The sequence below is a fragment of the Scyliorhinus canicula genome, chromosome 21, assembly GCF_902713615.1.
Source record: "Scyliorhinus canicula chromosome 21, sScyCan1.1, whole genome shotgun sequence".
NCBI classification, from domain to species: domain Eukaryota; kingdom Metazoa; phylum Chordata; class Chondrichthyes; order Carcharhiniformes; family Scyliorhinidae; genus Scyliorhinus; species Scyliorhinus canicula.
Genome location: NC_052166.1, coordinates 62269817 through 62282744, shown reverse-complemented (window position 1 = coordinate 62282744; position 12928 = coordinate 62269817). Strand labels below are relative to the sequence as shown.

General features: G+C 43.6%; 1 protein-coding gene across 6 annotated transcripts in view; it reads left to right on the top strand.

Moving 5' to 3' along the window:
• Window positions 1-4459: 4459 nt before the first annotated feature.
• LOC119955702 (nucleus accumbens-associated protein 2-like) overlaps window positions 4460-12928 on the top strand; it is a 114287-nt gene continuing 105818 nt past the window's right edge. For 2 of the 6 annotated variants that reach the window (XM_038782174.1, XM_038782167.1), the window contains exon 1: window positions 4460-4588. The gene's annotated coding sequence lies outside the window, so the exon portion shown is untranslated. Of the gene's footprint in view, window positions 4595-12928 lie in introns of all 6 variants that reach the window. The other 4 variants (XM_038782171.1, XM_038782172.1, XM_038782169.1 and 1 more) reach the window with 4 other exon arrangements.

The window sequence follows — 12928 nt, the reverse complement described above, 5'->3', positions numbered from 1 at the left end:
ATGTCACAGGCCACGATTTTGCTGATCCTGAATTGAGACCCGGAGCTGTGTGGATCCTACAGGCAATATCCCGATTGAATGTGGACAGCTAACTGCAGGCCAAATGTTTATCCTCTAGGATTGAAGACTGTGTTCCGGACGTGATTCAGGAGGACCAGATGGGGTTTGTTAAAGGAAGGCAGTTGGTGGCCAATGTAAGAAGTTTGTTAAATGTGATCATGATGCCCCCCGAAGGCAGGGAGGTGGAGGTAGTGGTCGCAATGGACGCAGAGAAGGCTTTTGATCGAGTAGAATGCGAATATCTGTGGGAGGTACTGTGACGGTTCAGATTTGGGTGGGGCTTTATTGACTGGGTCAGGTTGCTGTATCAGGCTCCTGTGGTGAATGGGACAACATCGGACTATTTTAGGCTGCATCGGGGATGAGACAGGGATGCCGCCTCTCCCAACTTTTGTTCGCATTAGCCATAGAGCCGTTGGCAATTGCTGAGAGCTTCAAGGGGCTGGAAGGGACTGGTCCGGGGGCGGGGGAGTGGAACACAGAGTCTCACTTTACGCAGACGACCTGCTCCTGTATGTTTTGGACCCAGCAGACGGGACGGATGAAATCATGAGGATTCTGGAGGAATTTGGCTGGTTTTCGGGGTACAAACTAAATATGGGGAAAAGTGAGATGTTTGCGATCCAGGCAAGGGGACAGGAGAGGCGACTGGGGGAACTGCCGTTTAGAGTGGTACAGGGAAGCTTTAGGTATCTAGGCATCCAACTGGCATGGGAATGGGAACGGTTCCACAAACTAAATCTGGCCCGACTAGTAGACCAGATGAAGGATGATTTCCAATTTCCGTTGTCATTAGCTGGGAGGGTGCAGACGGTGAAGATGACGGTCCTCCCAATGTTCCTGTTTGTGTTCCAGTGTCTCCCCATCCTTATTCCGCAGTCCTTTTTTAAACGGTTTAACAAAGTGATCACTGGCGTTGTATGGGTGGGCAAGACCCCCCGAGTAAAAAAGGGGATGCTTGAGCGGAGCCGGGGAGAGGACGGGCTGGCGCTGCCAAACTTCAGTAACTACTATTGGGCGGTGAATATAGCCATGATCAGGAAGTGGGTGTTGGGGGAGGGGTCGGCATGGGAGCGTATGGAGGCGGCTTCATGTAAGGGCACCAGCTTGGGGGCGTTGATAACGGATCTCTGCCGTTACCGCTGGCACGGTACTCCACCAGCTCCGTGGTGGTGGTGGCACTGAGAGTCTGGGGGCAATGGAGGAAGCATGTGGGAGCAGAGGGAGCATCGGTCTGGTCTCCAATATGTAATAATCACCAGTTTGCCCCGGGAAGGACGGAAGGGGGTTTCGGGGATGGCAGAGGGCAGGGATTGAGAGGATGGGGGATATGTTTATTGAGGGGAGCTTTCCTAGCTTAAGGGAGCTGGAGGAGAAATTCAGATTGGCGAGGGGAAATTAATTTAGGTACCTGCAGGTGCGGGACTTCCTACGTCAGCAGGTCTCAACCTTTTCGCTCCTACCACCAAGGGGGATACAGGATAGGTTAGTTTCTAGACTGAGGGTGGGAAAAGGGAAGGTCTCTGACATCTATAAGGAACTCATGGGGTCAGAGGATACGGAGACTGAAGAGCTGAAGCGCAAGTGGGAAGAGGAGTTAGGAGGAGAGATAGAGGATGGTGTCTGGGCAGAGGCATTGAGTAATGTCAACGCGTCCACAACATGTGCCAGACTCAGCCTGATACAGTTTAAGGTCGTTCACCGGGCTCACATGACAGTGGCCTGGATGAGAAGGTTCTTTGGGGTAAGAGATAGGTGCGCATGGTGTGTGTGAGGGCCAGTGAACCATGTCCACATGTTCTGGGCATGCCCAAAGCTTTGGGGATTTTGGCAGGGGTTTGCGGATGTCATGTCCACAGTGTTAAAAACAAGTGTGGCACCGAGGCCTGAGGTGGCGATTTTAGGGGTGTCAGAAGATCCAGGAGGAGAAAGAGGCAGACGTCTGGCCTCTGCTTCCCTGGGAGCCCGGAGACGGATTTATTAACTTGGAGGGACTCAAAGCCTCCAAAGTTGGAGACATGGCTATCGGACATGGCTAGCTTTCTCTGTTTGGAGAAAATCAAGTTCGCCTTGAGAGGGTCACTGTTCGGGTTTGCCTGGAGGTGGCAACCGTTCATCGACTTCTTCGCGGAAACTTAATCGTCAGCAGAAGGGGGGGGGGGGGGAGGTTAGTTTAGCTTAGAGTAGGGACTTGTAAGGGAGGAAGCAGACTTTTGCACTATGTTTATAGATTCATGTACACTGTTTATTTTGTTGTTGTTGTAAAACCACAAATACCTCAATAAAATGTTTATTCAAAGAAAGAAAAAGAAAAAATGCTGCAAATACCTAACAGGTCAGCAGTATCATTGAAAGGTCCTTCCATGACTGGTGGATAGGAATAGAGTGTCTTTTTTCTTTGTTCTTCAATAGGATATGAGCATTGCTGGTGATGACAACATTTAATACTCATTCCTAATTGCCCTTGAGAGGGTAGTGGTGAGCTGTTTTCTTGAATCGCTGTATTCCATGAGCACCTGGGGGCTGGTTTAGTTCACTTGGCTAGATAGCTGGTTTGTGATACTGAGCACAGCCAGCAGCGCAGGTTCAATTCCTGCATTAGCTGAGGTTATTCATGAAAGCCACGTCTCAACCATGTTCCTCACCTGGTTAAATCACCACCTGTAATTTCTCCCTCTCAAAGGGGAAAGCAGCCTATAATCATCTGGGACAATGCCAACCTTTATAGGTGCACCCACAGTACTGTTTGGACAAACCACTGCATCTCATAGACACACTGTTATGATTTAATTTTAGAAATTTGTTTTTGTTATGTTGAAAAGTACTTCCAGTGTCTATGAAAAAGGGGGAATACGTGTAGGTTTGTTTGTTCTGTTGCTCCAATGCTACACTCATGAATCTTCTTTTCCAAAAAGGTATCTGTGACGATGGCAATTTGTATTCAATTAATGAAATTTGGAATTGAGAGCTAGTCTAAGTAAGGATGACTGAAATTATCATCAATTGCCATAAAAATCCATCTGCTTCACTAGTGACTAATGGGGAGGATATCTCATCCTTACCTGACCTGGCCTACATGGGGTTCCAGGTTTAATGTGGTTGATTTTGAACTACCTTCTGAATTGGCTATAGCAAGTTACTCGATTCAAGGGAAATCAGGGCTGGGGGCAACAAATGCCAGCCTTGCCAGTGATAGCCACATCTCATGACAGAATAAATGGAAACATGGGGATAGTGCAGTGGGCGGCATGGTGGCACAGTGATTAGCACTGTTTAATAATAATCTTTAGTGGTGTCACAAGTAGGCTTACATTAACACTGCAATGAAGTTACTGTGAAAATCCCTTATTTGCCACACTCTGACGCCTGCTCGTCTACACTGAGGGAGAATTCAGAGTATGCCAAGGACCTGGGTTCAATTCTGACCTAGGGTGACTGTGGAGTTTCTCCCCTTGTCGGCGTGGGTTTCCTCTGGATGCTCCGGTTTCCCCCCACAATCCAAAGTTGGATGGATTAGGTGGGTTGGCCACGTTAAATTGCCCCTTAGTGTCCTGGATATGCAGGTTTGTTTCCGGGGACAGGCTGGACATAGAACATAGACATTAGGAGCAGAAGTAGGCAGTTCAGCCCTTCGAGTTTGCTCCGCCTTTCAATCAGATCATGGCTGATCTCTCCGTGGTTTCAAATCCACCTCCCCTCCTGTTGCCCATTTCCCTTTAACCCGTTGTGGGGGGGAGAGGTGCCGCGCTGCAGGACCTCGGTATCTGTCCACCCGCTCTGAACGGTGGCCCAATATCGGGATTCCGATGGAATCCAACGAGCCCTCCCCGTGCATAAATTGGGTCGGGTGTGCTCTTTCGGGAGGGGGGGGGTCATCGTCGACACGATGGGCCAAATGGCCTCCTTCTGCACTGTAGGAACCCTATGATTCGGCAATGCAGCACAGTAGTTCGCACTGTTGTTTGACAGCACTAGGATCCCGAGTTCAATTCCCGGCTTGGGTCACCGTCATTGTGGAGTCGTCGAGTTCTCCCCGTGTCTGCGTGGGTTTCCTCCGGGTGCCCCGGTTTCCTCCTACAAGTCCCGAGAGCCGTGCTCGTTAGGTGAATTGGACATTCTTGAATTCTCCCTCTATGTACCCGAACAGGCGCCGGAATATGGCGACTAGGGGCTTTTCACAGTAACTTTATTGCAGTGTCAGCCTATTTGTGACACTAATAAAATATTGTTATTATTATTAAATGGCATGGAGGCAGAAGATCAGCCATGAGCTAGTGAAGCTGCTGCTGCTCCTGGGTTCCTGGGCGCGGGGCAGCGCCCCTGGAACAGGCGCCTGGCTTTGTTTACCAGCGGGCGGGGCCGGTTGCCGGGATACCGCGTGGCCGGCGGGGACGTCACTTCCGTTGCCAAGCGGGCTGATTTCCGGTGCGGTGGGAGAGCTGCGCTTGTTTCTCCGGCGCCGAGAGAGAGAGAGAGTGTGAAAGAAAAGAAAGAGACACTGCGGGGATCGCCGCTCAATGGAGATAAAGTGCGGGTAAAAGAGTTTCACCCCCCCAACCCCGAATGATTCGAACAGGCCTGCGAGGTGAGGGGGGTTAACTGGGACCGAGCGCCCGCAGTGCGAAGGCCGGGAGTTGCCGGGCAATCGCCTAGCGACGGCCGGCGGGCCGGACGGGACTGCGCTGCCCAGTGGGCGTCCCCGGGTGGGCATCCTCGGAGCGCGCGGGCGCTTCAAGCCTGGGAAGTTTGCAGAGGAATCACAAGAACTTCAGCCAAACTTCCCTCTGCAGCAACCCAACCGCCCCCTTCTCGCACAGACTGCAAGGCTGATGATGGGATTGGGGGGTGGGGGGGTGGGGGGGGGGGGGGGGGGTCGCTACTGTTTTAAAGATCCCTGCAATTTCTGCAGCCTTCCCTATTTTCCACCTTTTTTTTTTGGTTGCAGAAATTACCCACCCCCCCCGATTTCCATGCTGGGGCATGAGCAGCTCGCGAATCATCTCAGCAGTGCAAATTTGATGCAGGCATCCCCCCCCCCCCCATATATTCTTAAATATTTGCAAGCGTCTCAATCCTCTATTGAATAGTAACATGTAATAAATGCTTTTTTTTGGAGGGGGGAAAAGTCACAGTTAACACTCGCTGATCTGTCGATGCGCTTTCTGCATAATACTTGCGTTTTTATTGCGGGGAATGGACCATCGCCAATACCTTCAGATAGATGCAGGAACTGTACTCGTTTGTTGAGATTCATTGCGTTAGACATGATTCGTATTTTTGCAGATATTATTTAAATCAACTGTACATTTCGGTGCATGTATTTCAGCCGTACACCCCTTTTTAGCATGTCTAAATAGTAAGATGACTTTACAAAGTGACGCCTAGATTTATTATAGATTTTATATTACGTGACTTGTTACGGCTAAAATATTTTCGTTTAACAACCATGTCATAGCGCTACTGTAAAATGAAACCTGTGCAAATTTAACTTGTACCATTTGCCAGTACATTACTGAGGCTTTCAATTATGCTTGTCATCTAGTTTGTATGGGGCATATCTAATTGGGCATTTTCTCTCTGGTAGGTCAGTTCTGTAATTTTAGAATGAAAATATTGGGTGAACTTGGCTGTATGTGTTCTTAAACATGTAACCATATTTAATCTGCATTCTCCAAGTTACTCTGTAATATTGATGCGGCGGGACAAGATCGGAATCTCCTTTATGTGGTTTCCCTTTTGAATAAATTGTGAATCGGAGCATTGAGACGTTGGTGTCAGCAGTTTGAGATGCAGAAATGAATGGAACTGATACTTAATCTTTAGGTGTGACCTCCAAGGCTTTCACAATACCTTTTAAGTAGATGACAAAGAACAAAGCTTGGATAACCCTGCTGTGACATGGTGTCAAAATTTGCTTGTGAGTCATGGTAGTTTCAATTTACCAATATTTTCTCTCTCGTTTTGTATGTAATGGGTATGGGCATAATGCCACAGGTTTGGGTCCAATATTTCTAGTGGAAGTAAAAAGTACATCTGGAGGTCACAGCAGTGCATTTTTCTTGGCAGTGTGTTACTGGGTTATCAATTTTGCATGTGTGCATAAAGCTGATAATTCTGTTGCAGAAACACAATTGTGCAGTTCTTTTTGGTTACTCGCCTTCCTGTTTTTGAGGATGATGGGGAAGTTGTATTGACTAACTGGCTTGTAAAGACTGAATGTATCAGTTATTTGTTAAAAACAAATGTCCATGTGAAAGTGAATGGGACTGCCTAAAAATAATCTGATTTGAAATCCTATTATTTTGTTTTTAATGTTTATTATTATCGTCAAAAATGAGGAACGGTCCAATTGTCCCATCAACCATTATTGTTCAAATGCTCAGAATCATACAGCCTTGAATCCAGCTGCATTTTATATGGTGCTAAACATGTAAGTTCCATAAGCACACATGATCTAAAAATACAAATTTGTTTATAGCTTTTAATATCATAAAATGTTGAAAGATGTTCCAAAACACTTTTCTATTGCAGTTTGAAATCCAGTTAAAGAAGCAAGTCATTTAAACAAAATCATACATTTGAAACAAATGTTTCTTTAATAACTATTATTTAAAAAACTGTAGCCCCAAAAGCTGATCACTAGTGCATCGGTCTGACCAAGCAGTTGACAATGCATTTTTAATTTAACCCAAGTATTTCACTTGCTTGAAGTAAAGGTTTGGAAATTTGTGCTGGGGAATCTGGCTGACTGCATATAATCAAAGTGCAAAGGTTTGGTCAGAACCATTTGGAGGTTTTAAAAATAAACCAATTAAAGCCCAAAACTTTTGAAACAGTTTTGGGCTGTAAGAAGGGCATTAAAACAGACAAAATACAGGGTAAGCTTAATTTGTTGAAGTTTTAAAAATGTTACTGGAGAAAAGGTAGCAAGTGAAAATATTTCAAATGGAAATTTGACTTATTCACTTGGTATATAAACAAAATGTGAGGCAATATGTTTTGCACTTATGAAATATGCAATATGTTTTGCACATATGAAATATGCTCACAGTTTTCAATGTGATTTTTTTCCCCAATATAAATGCTGACATCTTTCTGTGGAGTTTTTCCATTATAAATATTTACATAAAATGCTGGCATGGAATCAGGCTTGTGAGCTGTGTTTATATACACAGACTTCTGAAAATTATACAATTATACTTTGCCCCTTCCCCAATTTCCCACCCCTCGATTGGCATTACATCCAGCACATTAACACTGGCACACTGTGTCTGCAGTGTGCATTGCCTGCAAGGTGCACTGCGGCAACATGCCAGGATTTCTTTGATAGGGTCTTCTAAACCTGCTGCCTCTACCCCTTAGATGAACAAGGGCATATGAGAACACAATTCAGCAAGTTTCCCTTCAAGTCACACACCATCCTGACTTGGAACTATTCGGCCGTCCTTTCACTGTTGCTGGGTCAAAATGCTGGAAATCCATCCCTTACAGAACTCTGGGTGTATCAATACTGCATAAATTGTGGCATTCGTGGTGGCTCACAACTACCTTCTCAAAGACATTTGGAGATGAATAATAAATGTTGGCCTTGCCAAGGATGCCCACATCTCAAGAAATCAATTTTTTAAAATCGGCTCTTTCCATATATGTTCTCACAGTTTATCCACCAGGGATTATTCTTGTGATTCTCCCCCGTGCATGCATGACCTTTGTTGGAAGACATAGTAACCAAAATTACATCACTACTGAGTGTGGGCAGCACGGTAACATTGTGGATAGCACAATCGCTTCACAGCTCCAGGGTCCAGGTTCGATTCCGGCTTGGGTCACTGTCTGTGCGGAGTCTGCACATCCTCCCCGTGTGTGCGTGGGTTTCCTCCGGGTACTCCGGTTTCCTCCCACAGTCCAAAGATGTGCAGGTTAGGTGGATTGGCCATGCTAAATTGCCCTTAGTGTCCAAAATTGCCCTTAGTGTTGGGTGGGGTTACTGGGTTATGGGGATAGGGTGGAGGTGTTGACCTTGGGTAGGATGCTCTTTCCAAGAGCCGGTACAGACTCGATGGGCCGAATGGCCACCTTCTGCACTGTAAATTCTATGTACTCTAGTTAGCATTCTTTTACTGTTCTGCATCCAATATTCTTTCTTTTTGTATTTTTAATTATGTCCATATTTTTGTCTCCCCTTTGGAAGTGCTGCGTTTACTATTACTTGCAGGACCCTTTGAGTCTCCCAATGCTATTTCAGTTCATTCATTATACACTTTTGTACTGTCATTTATCGGCTCACTTGATGTGAATCTTTCTTCAAATAGGTATGAATGTGCTCCGTCCCGTCAGAACTAGATAGACTGTGGCTGTTTTTCTTTTCATTTGGAAATTCCTGTGCTCAATTAGCTTAAATTCCGATGATTAATGTGCACATTCTTGTAGGTTTTTCATTCTGCAAAACTCATTTTCGAAAGGCATCAACTTATGCTGAGGCTATACAACAGCATGTTTTGAAAGGCATTTGATGTGAGTGGCTTAGTTAGCTGCGTCTGGCAAGTAAGCATTTTTGCTGTACGGTTGCCATCTTGTTTCAGCTGCGATATCTTTATAGCTCAACATTGTCATAATTCACACACAATCAATTAAATACAGTTTTCATACAGATTGTCTAAAATTAGAAATATGTAGGAATGCACATGGGAAAGAAATAGTAAAGCAATAAAGAAAGTTTCCTGAAGTTAATAATACTCTGCGAACAAACTCAAGGGTACAAATCTGAACGACAGTATTCCCTTGTTCTTCCTTGAGCCTCACTTGTGTGTTTTGTAATGCTTCAGCTTTTCTCTTTTGCATTGCTATGCAGGACTCCCCAATCATTGAGGCTGGAGATATTTGTGGAGCTTCCAATTCCAGTTGGTTGTTTAATTGTCCAAAAGTAAAAGTCTGATTCTGTGTTCTCTGCTAATGACTTCTTGAGGACTAGAATGTGGCATGATTCCTTCCCTAAGAATGTATTTTCATCACGAGAGCATGCAGTGCAGTTTAAAGGGCAATCCAAGGGCATTCTCAGCTGAAATTGTTCAACATGATCATTTTTGAGCTCTTATCTCTTGTACTTCCCAAATACTTTCTCATCTTTGCCTGTGTTTGTTATTAAAAGTAAAAGACAGCAGTATTGTAGCATAGATATATATCCTGTAATAGAGGAGAAACACGCTGTTGTATAGCCTCACTATAAGTTGATAGTATTAATAATATAGTCTTTTTGAACTTATTTAACAGTTCATTAAAATTATGTGGTTAATCAATGAACTGTGGAAATCGAATATGTATCATCCCAATATTCCAGTATCTAGTGTGTCTATGTGCCACTGCTAGTTCTGCTGCTTAGTTGGGGTAGCATGTTAGCATAGTCTGCACGTTCTCCACATGTGTGCGTGCGTTTCCTCCGGGTGCACCGGTTTCCTCCCAAAGTCCAAAGATGTGCACGTTAGATGGATTGGCCATGCTAAATTGCCCTTGGGTTAGATGGGATTGCTAGGTTACGGGGATAGGGTGAAGGTATCGGCTTAAGTAGGGTGCTCTTTCCAAGAGCCGGTGCAGACTCGCTGGGCTGAATCCTGCTGCACTGTAAATTTTATGATTCTCGAATTAACTATTGAATTTTCTAAATCCTGCCAGACACCTTTTAACATGTCATGGTAGGTTAATGTTACTGAGCTTCAAAAGATTTTGTTCTAAAAGGGTAAAAGTTATTTTCCTTGTGAGGAGAATGTTGCTTATGTTCCCCATCATGCAGCACTCTCTGGCAGAGGCCAGGATTGGCATCATCCCCATTGCAGATAACTAGCAAGCACTGGTTCCCTTGCCTACTGGTTGTTACCCAGGGCAATTAGTTAACATGGGATCTTCACTCCAGCAAAACGTAACTTTGGGTCTTCGACAGAGAAACAACATACAGAGATATCTTATGATGTATTTTAAGTTAGCCTGTTGAGAATCTGTGCAAAGAGTTGGTGATAAATTCATGAAGTCTTAAATTACTGTACAATAGAAGCATGCTGCACGGATTGTGGGTCTCTAAGAAGTACAATCTTTCCTAGCCCTGAAGTTTGTGAATATTATGCAGTATTGATTTAATCGGTTTATTTTTAGCAGAGCACAATCTAATGTTCGTATGCGTGATTGAGCCTGATGGGTTGGCAGTTTCAATTTCCCTATAGCGGATGACTCCTTGTGAGTAGTATTAACTGAGATTATCAGTATTGGACACCATTCTGGTTACTTGCTTATATCATGTGCCAAGTTTACCTCTTATATCCTTGCTGTAATTGCAGTCTTTTTCCCTACACTTTCCTCACCCTGTGCTGTGTTGGTATGCCAGCAATAGGTCCCTCACTTTGTTGACCAATATAGCAAGTTCAATTATTCAGTGGATACTTTCTCTATAGGTGTCAGTTTGTGGGGTCACTGACTGACTTTGTCCCCTCCAGTGTAGGAGATGCTGTTTTTTTGGATGAGCCATTAAAGGCTGTACAAAGAAGGGGAGGAGAGTTCTAACTGGCCTCAAGGGCAAGAATTATCCATTAACCAGCATTACTTCATTTAAATTTGATGTTTTTCTTTCAAGGAATCTGCACATTAATATAAAAAAAGACATTACAAGAGAACAGATTGTGATTTAAAAGATCAATGGCATGGTTTTGTCGTGGTCAGTACAGGCCTAAAGATATTACAAATTTTAAAACTACATATTTAAGAAAGCTGACAACATGTTGATTTTGGCATTATCTTCTTGTCATCCTGGGCAATAGAACCATTAAAATTCATTGTCCTTATCGTGAAAGACATTCCAAGAGTAATTTGAATTGAATGGCTATTTTGGCTATCTCAAAAGCTCGCAACGTGTGAAAGGCTAAAACACAGTATGTGGGGGGGGGGACAAAAACAACCCACTTTTTTTGGGATGGAGGACTTTGAACAGGTAATTGGTCACATGATTTATGGCAGCCATATTTGTTAACGGTGCTTTTTTTAAAAAAAAGAAGCTGTTTAGATATGAAACAACATCCGAAAATCCATTGAACCTGCTGAAAGGTACACCATACGACCATAATAGTAGGAGCAGAAATAGGCCGTTTGGCCCATCATGTCTGCTGTGCCATTCAATGAGATCATGACTGATCTGATATGATTCTCAACCCCACTTTCCTGCCTTATCTCCATTCCCAAGATTCTCTTACTGATTAAAATTCTGTCTATCTCAGCCTTGAACATAACCCAACCTCTGCAGCTCCCTGTGGTAAAGAATTCCACAGACTCACTACCCTCTAGAGAAGATATTCCTCCTCCAGTGTCTTAAATGGGCCACTCCTTACTCTGAGATTGTGCCCTCTGGTCCTAGAATCTGCCACAAGGGTTAGGAACCTCCTCAGCATTGCTAGAATATCTATACCTTGAATGAGGGAGGAGGTGGTGTCCCCATGCCTGATCTGACTTCAAGCTCACATGAAAACCAGCCTCCTGGAAATTCAACTGCAAGAAGCATGACAACTTACTGTGATTCCTCTGTTTTTCAAGGCTGACAATCTAACAAAAGTATCAATTCTTACTGAGAAACTACAGCTTACTACAAAAAAATACCAAAATTATTGCCACTTCTGATTGTAATTTTTCTTCATCTGTATCTCAACTTTGTGTGGCAATGTGAGATATTGCATTAAAACCTTGGAAGAATGCATGATAATAAATAATCTTTATTTTAAAAATTCACCATAGCTTGGGACAGCCACACCACGGGAAAATAATTACATACTAACCTCACGCAAACACTTTGATCACAGACAATAGTAAAATACACATTTGATTTATTGTCGCTCGCACATGCTGTCCATTTCCGTATTTTAAAATAGGAGGATGCCGTATGCTGCTCTTGCTCATGTATTTGCTTTGTAACCAATCACTTTGTCGATGTTCTTTGTTGATTATTCGTTTTGTCTACTGTGTACGTACTGTGCAGGTTCCCTTGGCCACAGAAAGATACTTTTCACTGTACTTCGGTATATGTGACAATCAATCAAAACCTTCTGGACCCTACTTTATATGATATAAATAGCAGTTCTTGCGATCCATGAAAAGAATCAAGCTACTGCCACGAAGAATATTTAGGGCTTGTGTAGAAGTTAAAAGTGGCTAACTCCACTACTAATAAAATTCTATAACTATTGCATAATAAACATAGCCTTATTTATAGAACTAGCTTTAAATAGTTTAAATCAAGTATTATTAGTTGGGATACTTTACAATGAGAGTCTGACGGACTGGAAATCAGATCTTTGCCTCATGCTGCAATTTTAAATGGTCTCTCCCCTTTAATTCACCCTGTGCTCCAAGCAGTACGAACTTGTCTCACTTTGTTTATATTAAAATGAGAGTTTGTGTGATAGCTATTTCACCGCTGATTGAACTAACAGCTCACAGTATATTTTATTTACACGACCTGGATTAGAAGGTTAAGTAAAATGTGCAAGTCTGGGCAATAGCTATGATGATATGTAAAGAGCACAATGTGTGCGTTCCTGAGTCATTTCACAACTTCCCAAATCGATGCGAAGTAACAGCATGGTTTCAGTCTGTGGGCTGAAAATACCATTTGCTGTTGGTGCTGTTAATTAATGTTTTAAATGCACAGCGTGATCCATCCAAGTCTTAACTACTGTAAGCAGTTTAACTACCAGCATGATGCATCATGGACTGAAGATTCATAATTGGCTAACTAGAAGATGTATTGAAGAGTTAGCATTTAATCTTCCGAAAATGTTTCTTTTTTTTCCTTTTTTAAGTTCTTGACACTCCATTTTATTCTCATGTTTATCCAGTT